At 49.2% G+C, this 26,744-nt stretch overlaps 1 protein-coding gene across 1 annotated transcript in view; it reads left to right on the top strand.

Annotated features, from left to right (window-relative positions):
* Positions 1–26,744, top strand: part of Rbfox1 (RNA binding fox-1 homolog 1) — a 1,331,252-nt gene that overhangs the window by 211,242 nt on the left and 1,093,266 nt on the right. The window contains exon 2 of the mRNA XM_047533401.1: positions 15,578–15,640. The gene's annotated coding sequence lies outside the window, so the exon portion shown is untranslated. The remainder of the gene's footprint in view (positions 1–15,577; positions 15,641–26,744) is intronic.

Here is a 26,744-nt window from a genome sequence, read left to right as displayed (position 1 = left end):
TTCCTGGGGCTTAAAGAAGCCTGTATAACTCCCCAGGTGCCTTCCTACTGTCATGCAGTGCAGGTGAACAGGGTATCCACAGGAAGGGGGAAACAATTGCCAATTTATTTGACAAATTCTTGTTTTGTTTTAAACTCTCAGAATAATCAGATGTAACAGCTGGGAGTCTTGATGGCTCCTTTCAAATTCAGACAAAGTCACTGAGAAGCATCTGAACTTGGCCTCCAGCTGAGCAGATCCCAATGTCTTCAGTTAGCATTGTGCATCCATGACCTTCACCCAGGGACCTTTCTTTTGGGTTGGCAACAGTTATTAAAAAGTAAAAAGACCCTTAGTATTAATTTACCAAGCAATGTTCAAGGGAGTATTTCCCCGGTTAGTTTGTGAAATGAAACAAATTATAGTGAGTTTACCTGTTCGCTGGATGCAAAAGCAGTCTGATATTTAAATCTATTGCTTCACCCTTTGGATATTAATGAAAATGGGGATTTACAGTTGGTTTGGGCTCACAAATGACCTGACAATCTCTAGTTTAAGAACCAACGGAGAGCCTAGTTGTGCACAAGAGGCCCCTGGTAGGAGTGGGAGGAGAGAACACCTTCCCCGTTCCCTCCTGTTCTCTCTGTCCTGTCTCCCACCCTCTGTCTTTGAGCCCAAATAAAATGCATCTGCCACTGCAACCCAGTCTGATTTGCCAGGAAAACAGCCTTGGGTAGCGGTACGGTGGCGATGGCTTTAAAGGACCTGGGCAGGCTGAGAACTGCGGCAGGAAGAAGGAAGCCCAGGTGCTCGAAGCCCAAACCAGGGCCCATCTGAATGGCTGTCTGTGTCCTCCTTCTGCTACTCAGGAAATCTTCCCTAGGAGGCGATATCGTGGTTTAGATATACGATGTCTCGTGTGTGAGACAGTGCCAGAACGTTCAGCGCTGGAATGATTGCGTTGTGAGAGCCGTAACCGAATCAGCACATTAATCCACTTGAGCAGATGAGCTGGGCGGTGACTGTGGGCAGATGGGGTGTGGCTGGAGGACATGGGTCACTGGGGGCGCACCTTAGGGATTGGCGTTTTGTCCTGGTGAGCAGACCACCCTCTCCGCCTCCTGATTGTCATGTCCTGAGCCACTTTCTTCTGCCACACTCTCCTGCCATGATGTTCTGCCTCATCTTGGGCCCAGAGCAAGACTTGGCCATCTACGGACTGAGACCTCTGAAACCATCAGCCCCCAAATAAGCTTTTCTTCCACTAAGTTGTTCTTGTTGGGTCTTGTGGGCAGAGTAGCAAAAAAGCTGACTAAAACAGATGATAAAATGACATCATTGCTATGCAGCTGCAATTCACAGGGTAGCCCAAACCAAATTCCTTTTCATGAACGAATTCATATCATCCTTGACTCTTTCGAGGTGGGCAATATTGGGATTTCCAGAGTCTAGCTATAGAAATCAAGGCTTAGAGAGGTCGATAACTCATCCAAAGTTATCAAGCCCACAAAGGGTGAAGCTCGAATGAGCAGCCAGAGAGGAGGCTTCAGAGGCTGCATGAGCCCGTAGCTTCCCAAGCCCCAGCTCCACCTCTTACAACCAGGCCATTCCCTACCCTGTGGCCAGTTGTTCTCCTAAAACACAGATCCCAGTGTGTCTGTCCTTCTGTTCCTCAGATGCTTCATGCATTCCTAGTGACTCCCTACTGAAGCTGGAACTCACTTCCTGGAGGTAGACAGGAAACTGGGATTGTGCTGGTCCCGCCAAGGGCGTCGCTTCCGTTCCTCTCCTCTGGAGCCGCAGGCAGCAGTCTCTCTGAGCTCACTTTCCTCAGTATAAAAAGTGGCATTAAAAACTTACCCCTGGGCTGGGGAGATAGCTCAGTTGGTAGAGTGTTTGCCTCGCAAGCCCAAGGCCCTGGGTTCAATCCCCAGTACTGCAAAAATATAACAAAACAAAACAAAAACAAACAAGCAAACAAAACTTACCCCTTCCACTGGAATACCATTTCAGCTTTGAAGGAGAAGCAAGATCTGTCATCAGCAACCACAAGGGTGAATCTGGAGGCTATCACGCAAGCCAGGCCCAGGAAGATAAATACTGCACAGTCTCACCAGTGCAAATCTGAGAATGTCTATCACAGAAGCCAAGAGTGAAATGTGGTTTGCAGGGCCCCGGGGTGGTATAGGTGGATGCTGGTCAAGGGACACAAAATTTCAGTTAGGAGGAGCAAATTCAAGAGATCAGTTGTATGTTATGATAACTGTACCTAAGATCGGTGTAGCATACTTGAAAATTGCAATAAGAGTTGATGGTATTATCACCACAAAACAGTACATGAGGTCATGCAAATGTTAATTAGCTTGATACAGCTCTTCCACACCATATACGTATTTCAAAATGTTACATTGCACATCATGAATATATAAAACATTTTGGCAAGTAAGATAATCAATGACGGGCTGGGCATGCAGCCCAGTGGGCCACGCTTGCTTATAGAGCTTGAGGCCCCTGAGCAGGTTTAGAATTGATCTGACCCAAGTGCCCTCCTCCACCTGGGCTCATGTCTCCGAGCCTGGCCCATACTCCTCTCCAACGCTCTGGCTGCAGAAGATGCTCATCAAGAGACAATTCTTCCAATCCACCCAGTCTCAGTTGCCACCATTACCAGGTACATTTCTACCACCCAAGTCTGAATGCATCTGTCCTCAGTTTCTCTGCCAGAAACCCTGTCTGACTGTGCCTTCCAGCTATTGTTAATGAGAGATTGCTTAGGAAGTGGTCTCAGAATTCCTAACAGTACCTGGCACAATGTTTTAATGGGAACTCAAAAAATGCCAATGGTTTAATGAGTGGATACACACATTACAATGAACAGAAATAACTTACATTATGTTCCTTCTAAGAAAGAACATAATAGCTCCTCTGAATTATTATTGAAAAAAGTCCTTGAGGATCAGACATAAAACGTGGACACTCAGGAAAGCACTGTTTTCTTTTTTCTTCTTTAAGTTGTAGACTTAGATAATATTGCCACGTATTATGCATGAAAGAAATTATGCATGCCCCAACTCTAACTCCACATGGAATAACTCAGCTTTCCCTATGCATGAATTCTGTATTTTTGATGGATGGCCCATGATATCAAAGAAGGGGACTATGGTCAGAAATGGAGGTTCGTTTTGTTGATGTTTTTTTTTTTTTTCAATTGCTTAGCTGGGATTTTGCATTATTAGGATTAAGGACTATTACTTGATGCAGATTTCATTAAAATAAGTCCTTTACAAATATGATATTTTTCTGATTTTTTGAGTGACTGAGGCACTATAGAATAACTTAGAACATTAGGAGATCTGGTTGCATAAGGTTGTTGTGAACATTTCAGTGAAAAAAAATACTGCATAAAACGTTCAAGGGCTGTTGTGCCCATGTGGGGCGAGAGGTACGTGGAAGCTCCGTAGCGTCCCATTCTGGGAACAAAATACTGCTCCAACTGGGTAATGTAAGGGCCAGGGATGTAGCTCAATGGCAGAGTGTGTTCTTAGCATGCTCAGGACCCTGGGTTCAATCCCCAGCACCACCAAAAATAAATAAATAAAATAAAAATAAAGCAAAAGAGAGTGTCTGGAACATAGGTAAACACCACTCTACAAAAGCCAGTATCTGCTTCTCTCTGAACTGAGTCCAAAACATAAGGCTTCAGCTACAGAAAGCCGCCAGCGCTTAGAGTCATCTGCGACCATTTTGTGAAGCTTTGCACGTGCACCGTGTCATTTAATTCTCAGAGTAATCCAGTGGCATGGGTACTACTTGTCACATGCCTGAAGAAGATGCAAAGGTTCAGAAGGGACCATAAATGTCCCGACATCAAACAGGGGAAAACCAGCACCCAGTTTTGTTTACTGTAGGTCTTGCGTTCTTCCCATGATATGTTACTGCCTTTTGTGGTGGCACCGAAGAGAGTGATTTTTTTTTTCTGGAAACTTTCCATGTTTCCTGTAGCTCTGTCGACAGCATTTATTCCTCGCTTGAAATCATGCTCTAAAGGAACCATCACCCCAGGCAACCTTGGATGGAGTCCCACATTGGACACATGACTTTTAATGGTTACCTAATGTGACTCTCAGACCATTTACCAAACTTCTCACCACTTCACTCTAGTTTTACGATTTTCTTTCTCCCACATGCAGTCCTTGAGTGCAGTATTGATCTGCTTTCTGCCTAGCTATTTTTCCTTCATTTCATTCTCTGTTTCTCTGGAACATTGTGCTGAATGGCTTGGTTGCTCTTTGCTGAACATGAAGGATTGGCTATCAGCAGTTTTCTTTTCTTCTAAAACTCAAGGCATTAAAAAAAAAGAGATATCCCCTTCTGCCCAGATGGGTTTTCTGCAGTTTTCTTCAATGACTTCTGTTAAAACTTACATTTTAGGGTCTTTTTGCTCTTGTTCTTACTGACTTCCCCTCTTCTGGGGATGTACAAGAACCAGGTCATTCATAGCAAGTAAAAGGGAAAGAGCATTTTGAAAATAAGAAGGTTCAATTTCTTTCTGGAACAAATAAGAAAATGAGCGAGAGAGAGAGAGAGAGAGAGAGAGAATGAATGTTAAATAATGCCATCAAGAACAAGCAGCTAGCTAATAGTAAGAATGGGACCAAAACCCACGTCCCTTTTAGTGATTATTGCAGGGGTTGGGGGTGGATATGTTAAAATCTTCTATTTTCCAAAACACCAAATTTAGGGGAATTTTTAGATGTTAAAAAAAATGTAGCAATTCATCTTTGAAAAGTACCCTCAGCGACTGGGAAAGCAGTACCTGGTTAGCAGCACTGGCTCTTCAGTGTCTGTGTCGGGGTGTCCCTGGTTGCGGGAGCAGCCCCCACGGTGTGGAGTCTGGGGTCCGAGCTCTCTGTTCCTATCCATGAAGATAAGGCACCGCGCCTGCCTTGATGGTCTCACTATTTCCTTGAGATTACATCCTCGAGTCGATGAGACCAGCTTGAATTTTCAGTGTAGTTGTGAGACCTTTCTTGGGTTGAAATGAATTCTGATAAGCTGATTATCTCTCTGAAGAAAATATGATGTCCACATTTCGTCGCTCCACTCCTATCACTTTAGGGCCGTTTTTATTCTGAGACATCTTCCCGAGTCTGAATTAGAGAAGGTAATAAGGTGCTCGGGAGCCCAGCGCACACTGAATGGGATCGTAAGAACCACCGAGACCCCCCGAGTGGAGGGTGGGCTTTCCTGGCTTCCATTTCCTTCCTCCTCCTGGGGCAGGCGGCCGCCCACTCCTTTCTTTTTCTTTATAGAGCAGTGAGTTATGAAGCTCAAAAATAAAGTGTTCTCAGTGGTGTAAATAAAGCCATAATCTGAGCAAATATATCACACTATGTACCCAGGGTTTTCTTTTTACCTTTTTTTTTTTCTCCTGTCTCTTTCTCTCTCTCCTCCCTGTAGTCTGGTTTGTGCTCTTGTGTATTGTGGACACATTCATCTTGGTCATAGAAATGGAAAGCTACTTTTCATTGAGAAATAGGTTCAAAGTAAAAGATGATTCATGAGCACAAGCACCATGCATCCCCGATGATGTGCCTTGTATCCCAGCCTTATCAATCTGTCTACACCGCAACCTCTGTGAGCTTTCTCCTGGCTCTCTCTGTTCTCGGTGGATCTGGGTGGCTTTCCCCCAACCTATCTGGAGCCATGAAGGAGGAAGACAGCTCTCAGAACCTCAGGGCCACCTCCCCAGGAGCCCTGACCGGGCGGGTGCAAAGGCCAGGAGAGGCCAACTACTTGAGAGGTGCAGCATTTCCCCTGTTGTCTTCGAGACCTCTCTGTAAACCTATGGAAGCACCCTCTTAGTGTCTCAGTCCAGTGAGGGAGGTCTGCAGAGCGAGTGAGGAGATGGACAATAGCAGAGGGAATTGGGGGAGGGGCGATCCACCTTGCAGGGGCCTCGCGTGGATGTGCGACACACTGTGACCTCATGGCACCTCCAAGCCCCCTTCTTGCTAAAGCCTTCAGCATCCCACATGTTCCTGGGGTGGTCCAGCATGTGAAGTCTGCTTGGAATGGAGCAATCTGACTGCAAGCAGAGCAGCGTGGTGATAAGGGTAGCCTTTTAGATCAGGGTTCATGCATGGGCTCCTCTCTGGAACCTGCATCAGCACCCGACCTCTGAGCATCGGGCTTCATCTGAAAATCAGAGCAACGGCTGCTGTTCCTCCCTGCTTCTTCTTCTTCTTCATCATCATCATTATTATTATTCTCTTGCTCTTGACATCATCTCTGTATAAATCCACACACATGTCCCTAATGGTCCCAGATAGATATTTACTGAGCTCCTTCATGTCACAATATTTCCTCTTGCTATTTGTCTCTTAAGGCCAACTTGGGCTTGGTAGGAGCACTTACTTGCAATTTAAGTAGATACAGGTTTTTGAATGCCTAGACAGCCATATTTTAAGATCTTTCCTGTATTATGGTATTCAGTTATTACAGGAATACTGGAATAGAGTAATTTTCATTGCTTAGGCATGACAGAATTGAGGCCCAGAGATGGGCTGTAGCTCACCTAGGCCATGCAGCTAGGAATTGCTGGAATAGGGATTTGCACCCGAATGCATTTGACTCCCAAGGTTAAAGCAGTTCCTTCCTACACATATGCATCTCTTTGAGAGGGATGGTCTGTCCTCTCACTGACCCTTGTAAAGCTGGACATGGGTGAGATATGGAAGCTGGGCTTAGAGGATCGCTTCGTAGGGTAGTTAGTGAGGAATGGCTGAGTCCAGGCATTAGGCCCTAGAGGAAAATAGCACTTCATGCTGGAGTCACTGGCTTTGTCCCAGGGTCTGTGTTGGGTGCAGAGTGCTCCGTGGGGAACCGAGCCCTCCAGATCCAGGTCTTCCGGGTCACTCGGTTAGCAGGAGTGACAGGTGCTGATCACATGCTTATGTTTTGCTGTGTGATCACAGCAGAACTGGGCAGGATGACAAGGGAGCCTGTCCTCAATTTGAGCAGAAACTGGTCAGGGGAGAAATGGCCAAGGAAGCCATCTGTGAGCTGAGAGCTGACTGGTGGCGGAAACCACACAGGGTGTCCTTCTCTGCAGGCCAGCTCCTGGAGGCTGATGGGTTACAGGCGGCACTGGGCCCTCCACAATCACGCATGCACCTGAGGGAACCGAGCTTCCTGCGTCAGATTCCTGCAGAGGTGACCCCCTTCCCAACTGAGAAGTTGGGTTGATGCGGACAAGGCCCGTGGGTTTTAAGAGCAAGTGCGTTTCGGGCTGACTCAAGACTTTGGTGGATTTATTTGAACTCAATCGTGTGGCTGCCTGAGCATCTGCAGAGAAGTCTCCTTCCTCTAGGCAGAAAGAACTCAGGGGCCATTTCCGTAGCGTAAGAACGAACAACTTTTGTCTCCCCGACAGTTCTGTGCAGTGCCCGTGACAGACCCAGCTGCCACCCATCCCGGCCCATTTCACTGTTCAACCTATGGATCTGTCTACAGGAATTTAAAGATCCTCCTTCCCTCTGACTTGCTTTGCCTTGTCCTCTGTGCCTCTAACTGAGCATCACAAGCCACTGGAAATTCCCAAAAAAGGCAGAATATGGGGGTCTCTAGGCCCGTGGCAGGGGGAAGAAGATATTTTCAGGAGCCGCTTCCTGATTTCGGTGCTCACGTTTGCTCTTCCAAGAAGTGAGGCCTAGGACTGCACCCAAAAGCCACACTGGAAAACTGGTCTAGTATTAAAAAATGAGAGGCAGAAGAAATACGAGGTTCAAGGAAGAACTTCAGAGTCACACAGAACTGGATTTGGATCTTGGCTTTGTTGATCACAATCCCCATGACCTGGGGCAAGTTCTTTAAGATTCTTTAATATAAAGATTAATAACAGCAGTCTAGTTCAGTTACCAAGTGCAGTGGCCCATGCCTGTCCTCCTAGAAACTCAGGAGGCTGAGGTAGGAGGATTTCAAGTTCAAGACCAGCCTCAGCACCTTACCAAGATCCTATCACTAGATAGATAGATAGATAGATAGATAGATAGATAGATAGATAGACAGATAAAGCTGGAAATGTAACTCAGTCTTAGAATGCCCCTGGGTTCAATCTCCAGTGCCAAAAACAAGTCTAGTTTATTCTTATCAGAGTGAAACAATGCGGTTCATGTCTCAAGGAGCTTTTGTGAGTAAAGTTCAGGGTACATGGCATGTGGTAGCTGCTAATTATTATCCAATGCTAAATGGATCATAAATAATTTATATTATCTATATTTTATTAATAATACAGCTGTTATTCTTTATATTAATAATATAGCTATTACTATTTAGATAAGTAATTTATAACTCTAATTGGATTTATATAAATCTATGGATAATAATTAGTAATAATAATGATGAATTAATAATCAGAATGCTAATAATCGCTATGTAACCATATATTGTAATGTTTTATTGCATACTATAAATAAAATATTAACAATCCAAGTAACAGATTTATTATGAGTCCGAGCGTGTTATTGGTTTGTCGTTATTTCATTTGGCTGGATCCTTGTGGACCTGCATGTGTGTCTCTGAGTCTCCACGTCGGAGGTGGGCAGGCTTCTTGAAGCGGGCACACAGCGAATGCTCGAGGGTTGGCCAGTCCTACTGAGTCGCAGCATAAAAGCTGCAGCAGGCCCTGCATGGGTGACGAGCGCCCGTGTCTGTGTATTCACAACTCACGGGCTGTGGGTTGGGTGGGGCCCGCACCCCAGTGTGCCCTCCAGGCTGCATCCACGCCCGCCTGGCACAGGGCCTCCAGCACCCAGGCCGCACACCTGCTGCCAGTCACAGACGCCCGCTGAAGCAAGGCCAGAGGGGCAGCGTCTTGGGAAGGGGACTCAGTACCTCTTGGGGATCTGAGGGTAGGAAGCTCGACCCGCCATCTGAAGTGGAGGGACGGGGGACACAAACGCTGTGGGAGCAGCAGGCCTCCGTCCTCAGAAAAGCAGATGGGGGCGTGGCACCTGGGGAGTCCTCCCTGCCCTCCTCGCTCCCGATGGGGACACAGGTCACAGCTGAAAGCACAGACCTCTTTCCTCTCACCTCGTACCCAGAAAGTTCCAGTTGCACAGAGGTTGAAATAATCAGGCCTCGCGTACACGTTTTCTTCCACAGAGTTGAGATCCCCTCCTTTGGACTCCATGCCCTGCCCTGGGTACTCGCCGGGAAGATGGTGTAAGTGCTCCTTAGACATTTCCCTGGAGTTCAGCTTCCCTTTTCACGCCAGGTTTTCTCTCAAGTTTGGAGAAAACTAGAAAGAGCCCGACTGCCTTCCCCACGGCCTGTTCTCTCTGGCAGGTTCAAATACCACCTCCCTCGAAGGCTCTGCTGCCTCTGCTCTGCCTGGCCTTGAATCTGAGAGTCTGAGGCGCTCCTTGGCGTCCACACGCGGCTGCCTCCTTTTGACAGACAGTGCAAATTAAAAGATCCGGCGCGGCCCAGGAGCTGGGGACCCAAACTTGCCCCTTGGGTTTTCATTTACAGTTAGGCACTGCAGAAACAATTATTGCTGACAGGGACACAGAGGCTGGTGGCAGAGTGCGTGTGACAGGAGGCTCATGCCAACCCGTAATTGGGAGGGTTATTTTTAATCAGAACATACCCTACAGCCCAAACATTAGAAATCTCCTGTAAGGCCAGGCAGGAAATTAAACACACCAACAACGAGGCTCAGAGGGGTGCCACGTGGGGTGTAATATCCTCAGACTCTCGCAGGGCCCTGCAGCCTCGGGTGGAAGTGCGTGTCCTTGAGAGTGAGGTTGCAAGGGACCCTTGCCTGGAGCAGCTGCAGAGACGGTGCCCATGCCCTGGCCGGACGGGCAGGCAGACAGAATAATTGCATTTAAACAAGATGGCAAGTCAAATAGGAGCCCCGAAGTAGTAGCCACAATTGTATTTCACCAGTAAGGAAGGAGCCCCGTGGGGTCCATTTTTGCAGAAGTCTTCGTGAGCAGCTACCGAGTGCCCTCAAAAGAGGCAAGTTTGGGTCCCCATGCTGTGTGGGCCCTGATGCAGGGCAGTGACAGCAAGGCCGTGTCAAGTGTGGCCTGGGGTTGGCTGAGAAGGGTAGCCCTCGCTCCTGTGGCTGCGTAAACAGGGGGCACAATTGCCCAGGAAACTGAGGCTCGGTCTGGGGAGCAGCTTCCGAAAGCTGAATGCCTAGAACTGATTTTGAATCCTAGTCTCTGTCCAACACCTGTGAAGCCCTGTCACTAAGGAGACTAGTAAAGCACAGCCGGGGGCCTTGGAGGTGCTCACAATCCCGTGGGGAAGGCAGACCTGGCAACAGATGTCCCTCAGGGATTCGTGCCCAGAGGTACTGAGATGTAAGACTGAGGAGGAGGGAGTTCTTCCCTGTGCTCAGGAGGGTCAGCGAGGGCTCCCCAAAGATGTGAAGAACAGTTGCCCCCTTGCCGGGCAGGAGAAGAGGGACAGAAATCCAGCAAGGGCACGCAGTCCTCGAGACTATGGGTGTTTTATTTTTGCCCAGAACTAGTGACTCTTGGGTTTCATTCTGTGCAGCTCAGTCAGAAGAATTCTTTGGGGCAAATTCACCACGTGGACCAGGTGTCTGATGTGGGGATTGGGTGGGGAGCCCAAGGACAGGCTGTGGGAGGCTCCATGCCTGAAGTCCAACGTATCCCGAGCTATTTTTGTGCGCGGGGTGCTTATGCAAGGCCACAGTAGAAGACGCTGCTTGTACATGTGGTTCTCTCAGAGAAGAAGCCATAGGCAAATGAGAGGTTGGATCGGAGTCCAGGGTGCAGGGTGCTGTGATCTTGTAGGGAACAGAGGGACACACCAAATTTTTCCCACACCGGCTGCAGCAGATGGGGTAATCTGAGCGCGGCGCTGTGACTGGTCAGCAGCCTGGTGTGAGTGATGTGGCTGGAAGTCGCTGCCTTGGTCTTGGAGGGCCTCTCCTTCCAGCGTGAGGAAGCACCCATGCTTTGCTCCTTCCATCCAGTTATGATGGGCACCAACCCATGGCACACTACACCCGCAGGTGGGACTGGCCCCAGGAGCCTGGGCACCTACAGATGCGGCCCTGGACATCTTCGTAGACAGCCTCTAGAACGAGGGCAGGGACTGCTTCAAGGTTTGCTCACAGGCTAGTGGAGAGGCCCCCAAGCAGGTAAGGGGGCACCTCTGAGAAAATGCCTTACACGAAGCTCTTTGTTTGCAAGCATCAGAAACCCCCAAGCTGGGGATGTTTCCTACACAGCACCGGAGAGAGCCTCAGTGGCAGCCCTGCGGCGGGCAGTGGCCTGGGTCTTGAACGGCTGTGCAGTCACGCACGGGCGGCTCCACCCGATCTATGCCCTCCACCCTGGCTCCTCCCCGCTCCCCTCTTCCCTCTGCCCACTGCTATGGGTCCAAAACCTCCCCTGCTCTTTTTTGCACATGTGATGGAGAACAGTGATCCCATAATTGCTGAGTTCTCTGTGAAGAAAGGGAAGAAACTCAAGAGTGCCTTCCAAATTCCTGAGAGGAAATCGAACCCAGACCAGGTGAGGTTTCATTCCTGCCCAACACCGCCTTTGCTAATGGAGCCAGAACCCTGCACGTCAATCTGATTTCTGGGACTATGCTGGGCAGAGATGGGTACAGGGAGGAAACTGACCCTTAGAGACGCTGGCCAGGCACCCAGGCGTGTGTAGAGTTAGCAGTGGGGTGGCCAGGCCGGTTGTCCCTCCCTCCCTCTGTGCCTTCAGTCTTCCTTAGGGAAATGCTTACCAGCTGTCCTCTGTATCCATGGCGCTCTGATCAGGGCTAGCGTTCACTTGGCGAGTGGGACCCGTGTGGTCCTTGCCTGCATGGAGATAACATCTGGAGAGGCCTGTAGATTTTTCCAGTTGACTGTAGAATGATAGGTGCCATGTGTTCTATGAGCAGGGATGATGGGCTCTTGTGACCAGGTGGTAGGGGGTTTCCACAAGGGAGCGGCAGTGCATGGGAGTTCATTAGATGTCAAAAGGGCCCCCATCAAGGCACAGTGGTACAGCGTCCCTGCGGCAGGTGGATTATGCCGCCTTCTGGACCTGGGTGGTCCACGGGTTGGGTACACAAGGCCCGAGGCAGGGTGTAACCCTCTCGGTAATAAACAAACCAGGCTGGAGCTGTGGTCCAGGGCTTATCAGGCAGGATGTCAGGTTGGGATCCAAGACCGGTCCTGAATGACGGGGAAGCCAGCGAGAGAGGGTTTGAGCAATCCAGGAGCACGGCACGTTCACACCTTATAGGGACTGCTTTGCCTGCTCTGTGGAGGGATGAGGGGTGCAGGCTGGAGACAGGAGGAGGTCCTGTTGCCGTCACCCCCTGGGGATATCCACAAAGCAGTCCGCAGCAGAGTCCGTGGAAGCAGAGGCGCTGCAGCGGCCAACACTGTTTAGAAAGTCGGAGTTACAACTTAAACTACCTCCTGGCTGCCCGGGGTCACGGGCTTCAGTGCTTTGGAGGCAAATGGGATGCTATTCTGCACATCCATTTGGATGGTGTGCAGAGGCAAAGGTGACTAATGCATGAGGCGCGCGTTCACCTCCCTGATGCCTCCTGTCGTTCTGAGGTCCTCTCAAGTTTCCTTCCCTTGCAGATCTTTCCTCCGACATAGTCTCAGTGTGATGAAAATTCACCCAGTTCCACAGGGACCAGGATCCTCCCTGGTTGCAAATTGCTCTTCAAGTAGTTTGCATGAGTTATTGCAAACTCAGGGCAATCTTAGGTAAGCAAACAAATACAAAAAAACAGCCTTGCTCCTCTGGAACCCTGGAGAGTTTGTGGGTTTTCAGGGCTAGACGTCTGGTGCCATGTCTAAGGACTGTCTCATTCACACCCATAACAATGGTTCTCAGCCTTTGTTCGTTTTTATGAAACAATCCACCTAGAGGATTTGACAGATTCTTATTAGTGAAAAGGAGGGACTATAACATTTATTTCATCTATAGGGTGGACCAAAAACAGACAAAGAGGTATGGCTTTGGGGTGACATGGACATGCAACTAATTGTTATTAACCTGCGCTTCAGGACAGGGATGCTCAGAGAAAACTTCTTTCTAGAATGTAGGGCATCCTTCCTTGATGGTGTTGCACCTTGGGGCAAGGAGGAAGTACTTCGCAGGCTGTGTAGTGTGGAGAGCGGCTGCAGGGTGCTGGGCACTGTGCCAGATGGGAAGGCTTCAGCGTGGCATTAAAAGTGTCCTAGCTCTCCCAGGGAGCCCTGCATGGTAGGCCAAGGCCACAGAGAGTCAGAGAGGGTGTTCAGTTCTGGTTCTGATAGAAGAATGTGCAAACAGCCACAGGGACCCCACCCTCACTCCCAAATTCAGCCCAGCTGGATGGGGGGTGAAAGCTGCAGAGAACTCTCTTGGGTGGACTTTGAAGAATGGGGTCACAGTGGGCCAAATGGAGGCAGCACAAGAACAGAGAAGGATGAGACCAAAGGTTTAGAGAAATAACAGTGCTCTGTGCCCACTCAGTAGTTTTGTTCAGCTGGATCTTAGTGAGCGGGGTACCATGGGGCAGAAGCCACTGGAGGGTGGGCAGAGGGCAAGATGGTAGAAGTGGCCATAGCTGCCCACAGCTGTCACTATTTTCAATAGGTCAGAGATCGCATTGGATTCAGAGCCAGGGAAATATGAAAGGCTCAATGAAACTACTCCTAGTGTTATTAGGATTCAGATGATCTTCCTGCTGAGGGAGAGTTTGAATTTACAGAAGAGAACCATGGAGTTTAAACACTTAATTCCTAGCTGTCCTGGCTCTTTCCAAATCATGTTCTCCCCTTCATCTGGTTATATTCTTCTCGTCTTTAAGACCTCACCTTTCTGTGGCCACTTCCTTGATGGCACTTACCTCAATCACCCTGACCCAAATCTGTCTTCTGTACTGACTGGGATGGAGTACAATGCCTGGCGTAAAGAAGGGTCCAACAAATAATAATGAACTTTCAGATAGCACCACGGTTGTGTCAGGCACAGTGCTTTACAAATACTCACATTTAGTGAGCACCTCAGCTCCTGTGGCAGGTGTTATGTTTGGTCCAGTTTTATTGGTATGGAAATTTAATGAAAGGTGAAGTGTCTTGGGCACGTTTACAAACCTAGTAAGTAGTGGATCCAAGGATGATTGGAAAGATGTGTGGGTGGGTAGATGGATGGATGGATGATGGATGGATGGATGAATGATGGATGATTGGATGGATGGATGGATGGATAGATGGGAAGGCAGATGAGCAGGTGGGTGGGTAGATGGATGGGTGGATGGATGGATGGAAAGATGAATGAATGAGTGGGTGGGTGGATAAATGGTTGATTGCCTCACTGATCTTTGTGGACTTTGGTTCATGAAATTTGGTCATTTTTACCAGTTAAAGGAATTCAAAGACAATAAAATACAAAGCAAAAGCCTCCTGAAAACTGAATTCTGTTACCATCATCCCCCCTACTTCAGAGCTGTCTACTGTTGGGTCTCTGTACAGGTCTTCTCTTTCCAATATTTCAGAGCAACCTAATGCTCTCAGATATTTTAATTTATCTTCATCAATGGACTCACCATATATGAAGATTATATACGTACATTTTCTATCACCTTAAAAAAAGAGGTATATTTCTTTAACGTACCTGCAAACATAGTTTAGAATTAAGCTCTAAACTCACGAATCACCTTGAGTCTGAATGTAAGTTGTGCCCCTACTTGATGAGAGTAGCCGAGTGAGCATTGGATCAGGGTTCTAGAACCTGTCAATCAATTCTAACTCTGCTATTCAAATTTCTCCCCAGAGAATAAGTAGGTCATACCAGGAAAGTCATTCGCATCTATTATTAAAGCTTAATTTTTCTGTTTGGAAGTGACCTCTCCCTTGACTTGCTGAATCCCATGAGATTTTCATGACCCTTTTCAGTTGGGTGATACTTGGTTTATTTACCATTAATGAACATGAACCTTACTCCTTCCTAGTGGGTGGTGATGTCCATGTTGGTGAAATTTATTACAGACAAGGTTCTTCATATCCATTTCTAGTTATTACATGAGGAAGTTACTGCCATTTCTGAACTTTTTGACTGTCATATAACTGAGCTTTGTAGAATCCTGCATTTCTGGAGTTGAAAGGAAATTTCATCCAACCTAACTCCGTGCAGGAAAATCCATGATAATACCTCTGAAATGTCAGTATCTACCCTTTCCTTGACATGTCCGATGACTGAGAGCTCATGGTATGCGAGGAGAGAATAGCAGAGGGCTTCCAGGAGTGGTACCCAGCTGCCCAAGTTCAAATCCAGGTTCCACACTTACTGGGGCTGTCGTAGCTCTTGTCTTTTCCTCAAATTTGAGAAAACAATCACACCTTCCTTCTTAGGGTTTAAAAAGGATTTGATGAGAAGACATTGAAGAACTTTGTCATTATTTTCCTCCTCGCTGCCATCATGGTTAACTTTACAGTACAGTTGGATCCGTTTCAGAGGTTACCAGTGTCGCTGTGACCGCCATGGCACATATGTCATGCTGTACAGTTCTCCACACTGACGTCTGCCCTTCTTTTCTTCCTTAGGAAACTGCTCAAAGAACTCATGCAAGTGGAACTTTCAGCTTCCTTGATCGGACTCAGCCTTCAGTAAGTGCCACCCGTTTTGAGCATTTGTTACATAAATACATCCTCTTCTTTGATCGTGTTCTCTATGAAGAGCTTTCTTCTGTAGGCCTACAGTTCCCACAAAAATTTTGCCATCTGCCCGCGTCTTGCTTTTTTTCACACTGGGTTGGATTCAGAGATGAGAAGGGGGCTTGCCAGACAGGACCACCTCCCAGGCCCACCCCCTGTCCCTCAAAGGAACCTGGGATACCCTTGAGTGTCAGCAGGTCAACCCTACTGTTGTTAGCGGGGTGGGGGATGGTGACCCCAGATGCGCTTCCTTCTGTTCCTTACTGTTCGTTCACGGGGAGATTTTGCATCCAGTTGTGCCAGTCTTGTGGCTGTGCAGGTAGAAACACTCAACAAACATGGATCCGGTAGGGAGATCACACCACCCTGCAGCCATTTACAAATAATTCATTTCACTTTTTTGAGCCAGAATCCACCATTACTGTGTACAAATTACTATAGAAAAGAAATTCTGTGCTTTCTGATGCCGGGTACATTTTTAAAATTTCATTTGTTTTTAGCCAGCAAGCTCTTTTCCACAGTCTGCCATTCTCAATGCACACAAGGACTTTATTTTTGGTGAACTGGGCAATGTTTTATTTAATTTCCTCTGCTGTTTTTTTGAAGTATACATTAGCTTTATCGGGTAGCATTAGAGACACTGGAAGGTCTCTGGCATGTGCTCTCTTCCTCCTCAGTAAGTCTTTTGGTGAACAACTGGTTTTGTGAACAAAACTAATCATTTTACAATAAATATCAAAATTTCAAAAGGCTAGTTTATGGAAATATTTATTTTTCAAGATGTCCCGTGCTTCCCAGATCTTGGATCCCGTTAGCACGTTCTACTTGGGAGGCAGTGGAGTCTCCTTTGATGCATTACATACATACATCATCCTTGTCTTAAAGGGGCAGAGAGAATTGGAGGCCAGAGGACTCCATACCTAGAAGAAGCTGATCAAAGGGAATTCTTGTGCCCTCAGTGGTACTGCTTGCTGCTGCGGAATTTGCATATGCAAGTGGAGGGGAGAAGGAGGAGGAGACAGGAGGAAGAGGTGGCACATTAGCTGTTCCCACATCAGAATGGCTTCGTGTAACCCTGATCAGCTAAAGCTTGTATCACACAGGAGATTAGACACAGGCCTTTGTTCCTAATCATAAAGGAAATTCCGTCTCTAATTCCCTACCTGCTGCATCTATCTGCTCATGCCTTTGAAGTCCAGACTGCAGCTCTTCCTGAAACAGCCAGGTTTGGAAGTAAAAAGGAGGGTGCTGCTTAGCGTGCAGTCTCTTCAAATCTATTTGGTGCGAAGTTAAATGTGCTCGTTACTTTATCTTTCCCCGTTCCGAGCAGCATCCTGGTCTTAGATGCCTTTGTGGTGCTGGGGCAAGCAGGGGAGAGACGAAGAAAGGAGGGCACCTGTGACCCTCCCTCCCTTGCCTTCCAAACAGGATGCAAATTGCTGCTTCTCAGAAAGAAATCCATGTTCCAACTCTGCTCCGTGGCCGAAGCTACTAACCTAGGGGAGGCTTTGGTCCCCGAGATAATTAATACGGTGTTGGAAAGGAGCTCCTGTTAATTTGTCTGTGGATATGGTATTTCGTATCTACAGCAGCAGTTGTAAGCGAGAGAGAGGGAAAAAAGTATTAATTTGCTCCTCCAAACCAGCAACCAGACATGATAATATTTTTTTAAAAAATTGAAAAAGGAAGAAACAGAAAAATGCCCAGTGGGGGAGGGGTTTAAGGCTGCTGTCAATCACTGTGTGTCTAGCCGGTTTCAAAGCTTTCCTTGTGACTGCAGCGTCCCTGGTACCAGGAGCCTCAGTCCTCTTCCAGGCCAGGAGGTCACTTCCCCTGGAAGGAAGAGAGTTCTGAGAGGTTGCTTGGTTACCGGGAAGGCAGGAGACCTGGCCTCTGGGCTGACCCAAGCCTGGGACTTGTGTGTTCCTCACTCAGACCATGCATAGAGCACATCATGGAAGCTGCCCAGGCTCCTGTGGGATTTCACTAGGAGCCATGACTGTGCAGTTGAAATCCGCTCATGTCTGACTTTGTACCTGAATGGATGTCAGGGATGCCTTGCCTTGGTCTGAGTTTCCAGCATTCAATATCCCTGTTATCTTCAGAAGATCAATTCCCATTTCCTGCTTCCAAAATTCGGCCATCTTTCACTATTTGATTTTTGCTTTTGCATTGTGGCCCTTTGGACACGTGTTGGCCAATGTCCATGACGTAGAGTTGGTTCATAAGCCAGTGTCTCTTCTCTGACTGTACATCTTCATGATCTGCGTGCTAAATGGGAGGTTCCAGGTGGCTCCAGGCAGCTCTATGCAGCTCCAGGGAGCTCATATTAGCAGGGTCATTTGTAGAGTTTAGCCCTGAGGTAATTTCCTGCAGCATGTAAACTCAACTTCCAACAGACGGCTTCCTTGCCCTCTCCCTCCTGTCAGATCACGCTTTCATGGCCTGCTGTATCACAGCTGCAAAATTAATTCATTAATTGGGCTAAAATCATTTTAACGTTCCTCTTTTTCTTTGTCTAGCACCATCCAGTGGAAGTCTCTGTGATGATAGCAGTACTCTGCCCACCAGGCCTTACTGAAGTATTGTTATTTGTTGTTGTTGTTGTTGTTTGTGTAGATGACAGTAGAATGCACTTTTACATGTCATACTTAAGTGGAGTATAACTCATTCTTCTGGTTGTACATGACATAGAATCACACCAGCCATGTAGTCATATATGCACATAGGGTAATAATGTCTGATTCAAACTAAGAAGCTTCTTCTCAGCAAAGGAAACGATCAATAACATGCACAGAGAGCCTACAGAATGGGAGAAAATCTTTTCCATCTGCACCTCAGATGCAGCACTAATCTCCAGGATATATAAAGGACTCAAAAAACTCAATATCAAAAAAACAACTCACCCAATCAATAAATGGGCCAAGGAACTGAAGTACTATTGACAACAAGAATGATCTGGTCCAAGGTAGGCAAGGTGTTGTACTGATGCTCAAGTGTGGATGGCGAAGGAACAGCTGCAGCCAGGCTAGTGAGCATGCCCAGGCCCTGACAGTTCTCTTGCTGAGAGGGTAGACGAGGACACTGTCTACTTGTGGCAGCAGTATGGCAACCACTAGCCAGGTATGGCCACCGAGAACTAACTGGCTTTCCGTTTTTAAATTTCTTTTTAACTAATGTAAATTTAGGTACATGTAGCTGGAAGCTCCCGCCGTTTTGTACAGGGCAGCTCAGACGTGAGGCCTTATAAGCATGGGGAAACATGGGGTAGGTCGTCGCTCCTTAGGCCCAGGTGGACACTGAGCTGGTGTACATGAATCAGGGCCCTGCTGTGTGAGCTGCAGCGGTTCCATTCCCCAAGTCCTTTGTCTGTGCCCCTTCCGTGCGCAATGCCCCCTGCATTTACTGCTGATCCAGAACTAGAGGGTCCAAAGTCCCCGGGATGCTGCTCCAGAGCCACAACACATGTCCACTCTGCCTGGGTGGTGCCTGTCATGAGCTGATTGTCCATGAGCACCTGTCACCCTTGATGAGATCCACAGTGTCCATTGTAGTGCAGGCTCATGATGGACCTTCAGGACTTGCTGGATACAGTGGTGCCCAGATGTGGGAGGGACGGGGGTGAAGAGACAGGTGAATGCGTCTCACCTCCTGGTGGACACTGCACAGGTGGGAGGACAGTGACTGACCTCAGGCCAGAGACCAGTGCTGTGCCCCTAACGGGCTCTTGCTCACTCGACGTTCTGCAGGCTCACACTTCCACTTCGACAGGGTCAGAACGAGGGGCTCAGGACCACCTCTGAGTGCAGCATTGTGCGTGTAGCGCAGATCACTGTGCCTCTTCACTAACCCTGTCCCTCCGGCTCCACATGCCTGACCCTGGACCTCAGACCAAACTCCACTCCCTCACCTAGACACTACTCTCTTCCCAGGGACTCTGGAATCAGGACAGCTCTTCAGTTACCCCGAAGGGCTGAGGGAGCCGCTGACTGGGCCTCCCGGGAGCCTCTTCCTGTTCCCTCCACATGTCTGAAGAGCCCTCTAAATGCTCCTCAGCCCAAACCCACCTTCCCTGCATTCCCCTGCCAACAGACTGAGGGAATAAGATTCTTAAAGCTCGTGGAGAGTAAGCAAGTCAGTAAGCTCGTCCCTGGATACCACTCCACTTTCTCTCTGTCAGTCCCTGAATACCTTCTGTTCCCAGCAGACAAGTAGATCCATCTCTTGGCGTCTAAACCTCTTGATTTCCCATTTCCTAGCATCTGGGCTATTTGGTGTCACCAGCTGCCACGAGCGTCTCCATCTTTTAGTTCACGCTCTATGCAGATCTCCGCGTGAAGCCCCTCCGGAAGCAAATGCTGCCTGTGCGCTTCAGTTCCTTGGTTGTCCCGCGTAGGATGAAGAAAGTACTAAGCTGGTTAGGGCGACCCCTGGTAATGATCATGCTCCGGAATCTGGAGCTCGATGGGGCAGCAGGAACGGACGCGCCAAGGCGAGAAAAAGCAGTGGCTCCCATCTGCAGGGTGCGCTTCTCCCTCTCAGCAGACCGCCTGGAATCGGGGGTCAGGAGGCATCCGTGCGTCCATAAGAGGTAGCACGAGGCAGGAACGATGGAGGACATGCCTTTACCCAGGAATGCCCAGGCGACAGTGGGTGTGGTGGCAACTGCGCGCACAGTCCCCTGCTGTAGACAACACAAAACCATGCTCTCGTTCGACCGTCTTCTCTGACCGGCTTATTTGGCTTCTTTGCTTTAGCACTTGACGGGCCACCACCCCCTCCTCACTTTCTCCTCATTCCTGCCGTCCCTGTGGGCGTCTCTTGTCTCCTGAGCTGCTGCATCTCAGAGCTCCTCGGATTCTCCCTCTCTTCCCTCCCCTGTGCTTAGGGGCTCTGTTCTGATCAAATGAGTCCCTGAGATTGGGAGGCAGAGAGAACAGGCGAGAAAGACTAGAACAGATGCACCAACTTCCTCTTCTTTATTGCGCGGAGCTGTGAAGTGGGTTTGCGTGAGAGCAGGGTTTGAGGACAGTGGTGAGGGGAAGCCTCCCGTGGCCCCTGCAATCTGCCTGGTCACCTTTCCAGCACTTCACCTGGGTTCCATCAGCTACGGTGCTCCCGCTGGGTCCTCCTCATGCTTTCTAAGGTGGGTGTTTTTCCTGTGCTCCCCCGTGGACTGGAGCACTGACGAGGGCTGGCATGTGTCTCTCTTGCTTACCACTGTATCCCAGCAGGCGCCCAGCATGTACATGTCTTGAGTGAACAATTTACCGAGTTGCCTGAATTGATGCTGTCAACAATGGCCATACCCCTTGGTCTTTCAGACCATCTTCCCTCCCCCATGACTCCCTACAGCCCCATTCCCCAGTCATCGTCAACTTTGGAAAAATTTAGAGAGTCAGGCTTGGGTCCTGGTCAGAGAATTGACCACATAATCCTGAACAGCACATTAGACTGATCTTGACCTCAGTTCCCTTATTACAACGATGATGTTGATGATGATGATGATTTGAACTAGAATGGTCTTTAACTAAGGCCCCTTCCAACTTGGAATTTTGAAATAATCAAAAAAAAGGGAGAAACGAAGCCGCAGCAGATAATGTTGGAGTGGGGTGTCACTGTCCAGTGAGGCAAAAGTGTGTGAGTATACCTGTGTGCGCAGGCATTTGGCAAGCTGGTTAACTCTTATTGGACCTCCGTCCTTCTGTGAAAGGGGGACAAATTATCTTTAAAACTGTGCCATGGTGCATCCCAGCTCAGTTTGCCGTCATGAACCGCACTGTGGTGCATCCCAAGTCAGGTTGCCGTGGTGAACTGCACTGTGGTACATCCCAGCTCAGGTTGCCATGGTGAACTGCACTGTGGTGCATCCCAAGTCAGGTTGCCATGGTGAACTGCCCTGTGCTGCATCCAAGCCCAGGTTGCCAAGGTGAACTGCACTGTGATGTACCCCAGCCCCAGTTGCTGTGGTGTGGTGCATCCCAAGTCAGGTTACCATGGTGAACTGCACTGTGCTGCATCCCAGCCCAGGTTGCCAAGGTGAACTGCACTGTGCTGCATCCCAGCCCAGGTTGCCATGGTGAACTGCACTGTGGTGCATCCCAGCCCAGGTTGCCATGGTGAACTGCACTGTGCTGCATCCCAGCCCAGGTTGCCATGGTGAACTGCACTGTGGTGCATCCCAGCCCAGGTTGCCATGGTGAACTGCACTGTGATGTACCCCAGTCCAGGTTGCCATGGTGAACTGCACTGTGCTGCATCCCAGCCCAGGTTGCCATGGTGAACTGCACTGTGGTGCATCCCAGCCCAGGTTGCCATGGTGAACTGTACTGTGCTGCATCCCAGCCCAGGTTGCCAAGGTGAACTGCACTGTGCTGCATCCCAGCCCAGGTTGCCATGGTGAACTGCACTGTGGTGCATCCCAGCCCAGGTTGCCATGGTGAACTGCACTGTGGTGCATCCCAGCCCAGGTTGCCATGGTGAACTGCACTGTGATGTACCCCAGCCCCAGTTGCTGTGGTGTGGTGCATCCCAAGTCAGGTTACCATGGTGAACTGCACTGTGGTGCATCCCAGCCCAGGTTGCCATGGTGAACTGCATTGTGGTGCATCCCAGCCCAGGTTGCCATGGTGAACTGCACTTGGTGCATGTGTAAGGCAACATTCTTATCCTGTTAATGTCATCATCCATTCCTGCCTTCATCCATTCACAATTAACTATGGACAAATTTTGACATTAAATTCTCACTGGGTCCCAAGGATATTACAGCAAACAGACACATGGGCCCCTGACGCACCATCACAAAATTGTTAGATGAATTTAGCATAAATAATCCAAGTTGTGCTGACTTCCGTGGACTGCCCACTCACAGGGAGGACATAGAGTTGTGGATATGAGTGGTTTCATCTCAGATGTGGCAGACTCGAGGATTATTCATGACGTATGTGCATTCTTCTCGTTCTTCTCAGCTCACGTCTGTCCTTTCAAAGCTGGCCAGCCTTCTCCTGGGCCTTCCTCGCCCTTCCCAAAGGACAGTGCCCCCTCAGGGTCCTCTCCTCCCCCAGCAGAGGCTGTTTATACTCCACAGGGGCAGACTCTCCCTGCCAACTCCCTGCACCTGAGTGCTGCAGAATCGATGCCCACGTACAGCTGCTAATGCATTAATAACAGCAACGTCCCTGGCCGTGACCTACCTGAGTCATTACACACTAATCATAGGAGGCAATTTCAAGCAGATTGACTAGTGATCAGTGTCCTCCCCGGCATCCACGCGGGAGGACACACGGCTGCCTTCACAACCCCTGAGCAGATGGCCCGAGAGCGTAATGGCTCGCTCCAGCCGGTGCGGGTCTGGCTCCGGCAAGGGCAGCCTCCGTGTCTTGCATGCAAAGCTGGGCCGTCTCGCCCAGGGCTCTGCTCCCAGAGCCGCCTCTCTTTTCAGAGCAGAATCCGGGCTCCGGCCTAACCTCTCTGTGCTCATTGTGGACTTACCACATATGCGACTCTCAAGATGTTGAGGAAATGAGGTTTCCCTGCCTGGGAATCCCACCGACGTGCGCTAACGTCCTGATGCCACTTTACTGATTTCTCCATTTTCCCTGTAATGTCAGACATGCCATCCAAGCTGTGGCCTCCCCGGGCTTGCCATTCGCCGTTACAATTTCTGCCCTTAGGTTTCAGCTCCAGTGCTCTTTTCACGTTGCTGTGTCCTTCCTGGTAGTCATAATGGGGAGAGCTGTGCCCTAGATCATCAGTCAGGGTGGTGGCTGACTCTATCCTGGGAGGTTCAGTTTTCTGCTCTTTTCACTGACACCAGAGTCTCCCGAGTTAATGATAGGTAGAGTCCTTCCTCGGGTGACTTGCTGAGGGCAAGACCCAGAGAGGAATTGCACAAAGGACATAAGCACGTGTGTGCCTTTGAGTACACCCTACCTCACTTTTCAGTGGATGCTGCTGACATACAGGATGCTCGCTGCGATTGGACTTTCTATTCTTAGCTGCCTATTGTCTCTTTGCCCACAAGGAGAACTCAGATTATATTTAAGAGGAGTCAGGTCAACCCATTGGTTCCAAAGGCTGAGAAATATGGGTCACATAGAATCTTTACCTCCAAGGAACTCGCAAAAGTGAGGTGGGAAGCCAGATTAGAAAATCACCCATGGCTGTATGGTGTGACAAAGGTCCCACGAAGAAAGGAGCCTCTGAATTCATGGCTCCTGATCCAAGACACTCTTTCTGTGACAGGCACCCCTCCCCATGATGTGACCAATGAATGTCATGCTACTGCTTGGCTTGGGTTTGGAGATGTAGGATCAGAGCTCTGATGTCTCTTTGTTATATATGTAAATTCCCAAACAGGAACTTTGTTATGCATCATGTTCTAGGTACAGTTTTCTGGAGTACCCTCTGATAATAGATTACGAAAATTCTGTTGGTAGGATTTTTCAGAGTTGTGCATTGCAAGGTCAAACAAGCTGAGAGTTTTTTGGCTGTGTGTTCTCGGTGCACTAACGGGTCCCATCTATCAGTACCCGTAGACTTAAATAAAGGCAGCAGGGATCCTCATGGAAAGATGCCGCCTTTGAGAAAAACAAATGGAGATTCAGGCTGTGGCTCTGTCTGAACCACACCTGCAAACGTGGGGCAGCTTCTTAGTCTTTCTTTGCCCCGATTTCCTCTTCTGTGCTGCGGATGAGAGTAGCAGCCTCTTGAGGCATTTTGTTTTGTTTTTTGGGTATGAAGATGAAATGAAAATACTTTGGGGGGAGAGGGCTGTTAGAAAAACGTCCTTTTGGGACTATGGGATCCGAAGACAGAGCTTTGGTAATGGCATCCAGCAAGAGCATCCTAAGGAGCTGCTCTGCTTCAGATGGAGAAGACCTGGGAGAGGGTCTGACAGGGAAGGAGAGGACCTGCAGGCCAAGGCACGCAGCAAGTGGTGACCTCAAGCGAGGGGCAGAGCCTGAGGAAATCACTGGCTCTTCCTCACGTTCAGTTTGAACGTTCCTGCTTTGCAGTCATCTAATCCCTCATTCTGTCTGCTCGCACCCCCTGCCCCAAACGTTAACCTCTTCCTTCAAAACTCCTGTGCTTAGAATGTTCGGAGAATAAACATTTTATGAAATTCATAAAAAATGCTGAGTTCCTTGCAGTGGCCCAGCAGCCAGGGTGTTGGAAACGGGCTGAGGGCCAGGCCGCGGGCTCAGCATTCACACGCCCCCCTCAGTGCGTGTTCTCAGCACCTACTGGGATCCTGCTAGCGACCTCTGTTCCACAGCGAAACCTGGAGAGGGGGCGTGGCTTGCTCACCGCCAGGCGACTCGGGAGGCAGGGCTGGGCTTGGGCTCCGGCCATCTTGACTGGAGTCCACGCTCCCGACCGCCTGTGGAACTCTTCCCTCACGCGGGGTCCTGGGCCACCTGCGCCCGTAGTGGTGAGGGACGCTGGCTTCAGCAGGACGGTGAGTGGACTGCTGTGCACAAACACCTGGCTAACATCTGGGTCATCTGTGTGAGACCTCTTCTCCAGCAAGCCCACGGAGCTGACCGCAGGTCCCACGTGTTTGGGACAGTCCCCTCCTGGGAGCTCCTTCCTCTCCTCATGCTCAGAAAGAACAAGGAAGGTGAAGTGTACCGCGCGGTGACGTGTATGTGTGTGTGCGTGTGTCTGTGTGTAGCTTAGTGCTCTATTTTAATAGAGTTTTGAGGGTGGGGAAATAAAAGGATTATAACTCTCAGTCTGCAGTGCAAACAGATCTTCTTCTTCATGGTGCATGGCAGAAGCCAACACAGACTGCAGACTCCTTTCCCAAGGCCGACTCTGCACGCGTGGCATTTTGAAGCACCCAGGGCACCACAGCTGCACGGAGGCTCCTTAGAAGCCACGTGCGTCCTTGCCTTCTCCACAGGAGCCCTCACAATGCTGAGCTTAAAGTCCCCGATGCTACCTGTCAAGCCCTGGGTCCCCTCGTGAGGCCTTTGGTCAGGAATGTGGTCAAGGGCCTAAAACCGAAGCTGGCCCCACCTTTCCTGGGATCCGTTCCTCAGTTGTTCCCCACAGGAGTGCTGTCTTACCTTGTCCAGCCGCTGGCTGGAGCAGCTCATCCATTCGTTCATTCAAACACATCCGGAGTGAACGACCTTTGGTGGCAGGCATGATGTGAGCCCCTGGAGACGTGGTGGGAAATAAGACAGCATGCTTCCTGGACTCATGAGGCTGACAGTCCCCAGAGGAAGCAAATATACACAAGTGGTCATGCAGAAAATGCACAGTTACGGCCTGCGTGTGACTGCCGTGAGGTCAAGGCACTGCAGGTTACAAGTTTGTGCCCAGTGTGGTCATTGACTCTTGGGGACAGAGGAAGTGACATTTAAGTTGAGATCTTTTCCTGAATAGTCTCTGGGGGTGGAGAGAAGCCACTTGGTGCTTTTAAGGAATCGAAAGAAGGTGTGGCTGGAACCTGGTGCTGGGCTGGGGCAGGTGATGGAGTTGGAGGAATAGACACAGGGTAGAAAACCATCGAGGAGGGTTCAGCCTTGGCCCCGCGTGCAGGGGAGACTCAGAGCACCTGGAAGAGTAAGGTGCCTGGTTGTACCTGTGTTTCTGGAAATAGTTCTGCAGTCACTCTGATGTAGGAGGCTTGGAGGAGAGGAAAAGTGAAAGCAAGGGGAAGAGATAAGAGGGTCCTTGAAACAGTGAAGGAGGTGGGGCGACAGCGGCTTGGACGGGGCTGCAGCTGTGGGGGTGGAGTGCAGTCCAGGGAGGCATCCGTCTCCACCCGTCCATCTACCTACCTGTCCTTATGTGCTTACTATCCATCCATCCATTCATCAATCATCTGCCTACCTACCCACCTATTATCCACCTACCTACCTATCTGTCCTTGTTTATCATCCATCCATCCATTCATCCACCTACCTACCAATCAATACATCACTTATCAATGTATTCATCCACCTTTCTACCTATCAATATGTATTTATCATCTATCAATCTATTCATCCACCTTCCTACCTATCAATATGTATTTATCACCTATCAATCTATTCATCCACCT

Source organism: Sciurus carolinensis, chromosome 18 (assembly GCF_902686445.1).
Source record: "Sciurus carolinensis chromosome 18, mSciCar1.2, whole genome shotgun sequence".
NCBI classification, from domain to species: Eukaryota; Metazoa; Chordata; class Mammalia; order Rodentia; family Sciuridae; genus Sciurus; species Sciurus carolinensis.
The sequence above is the reverse complement of the archived record's forward strand: the minus strand, read 5'-3'. Positions and strand labels throughout refer to the sequence as shown.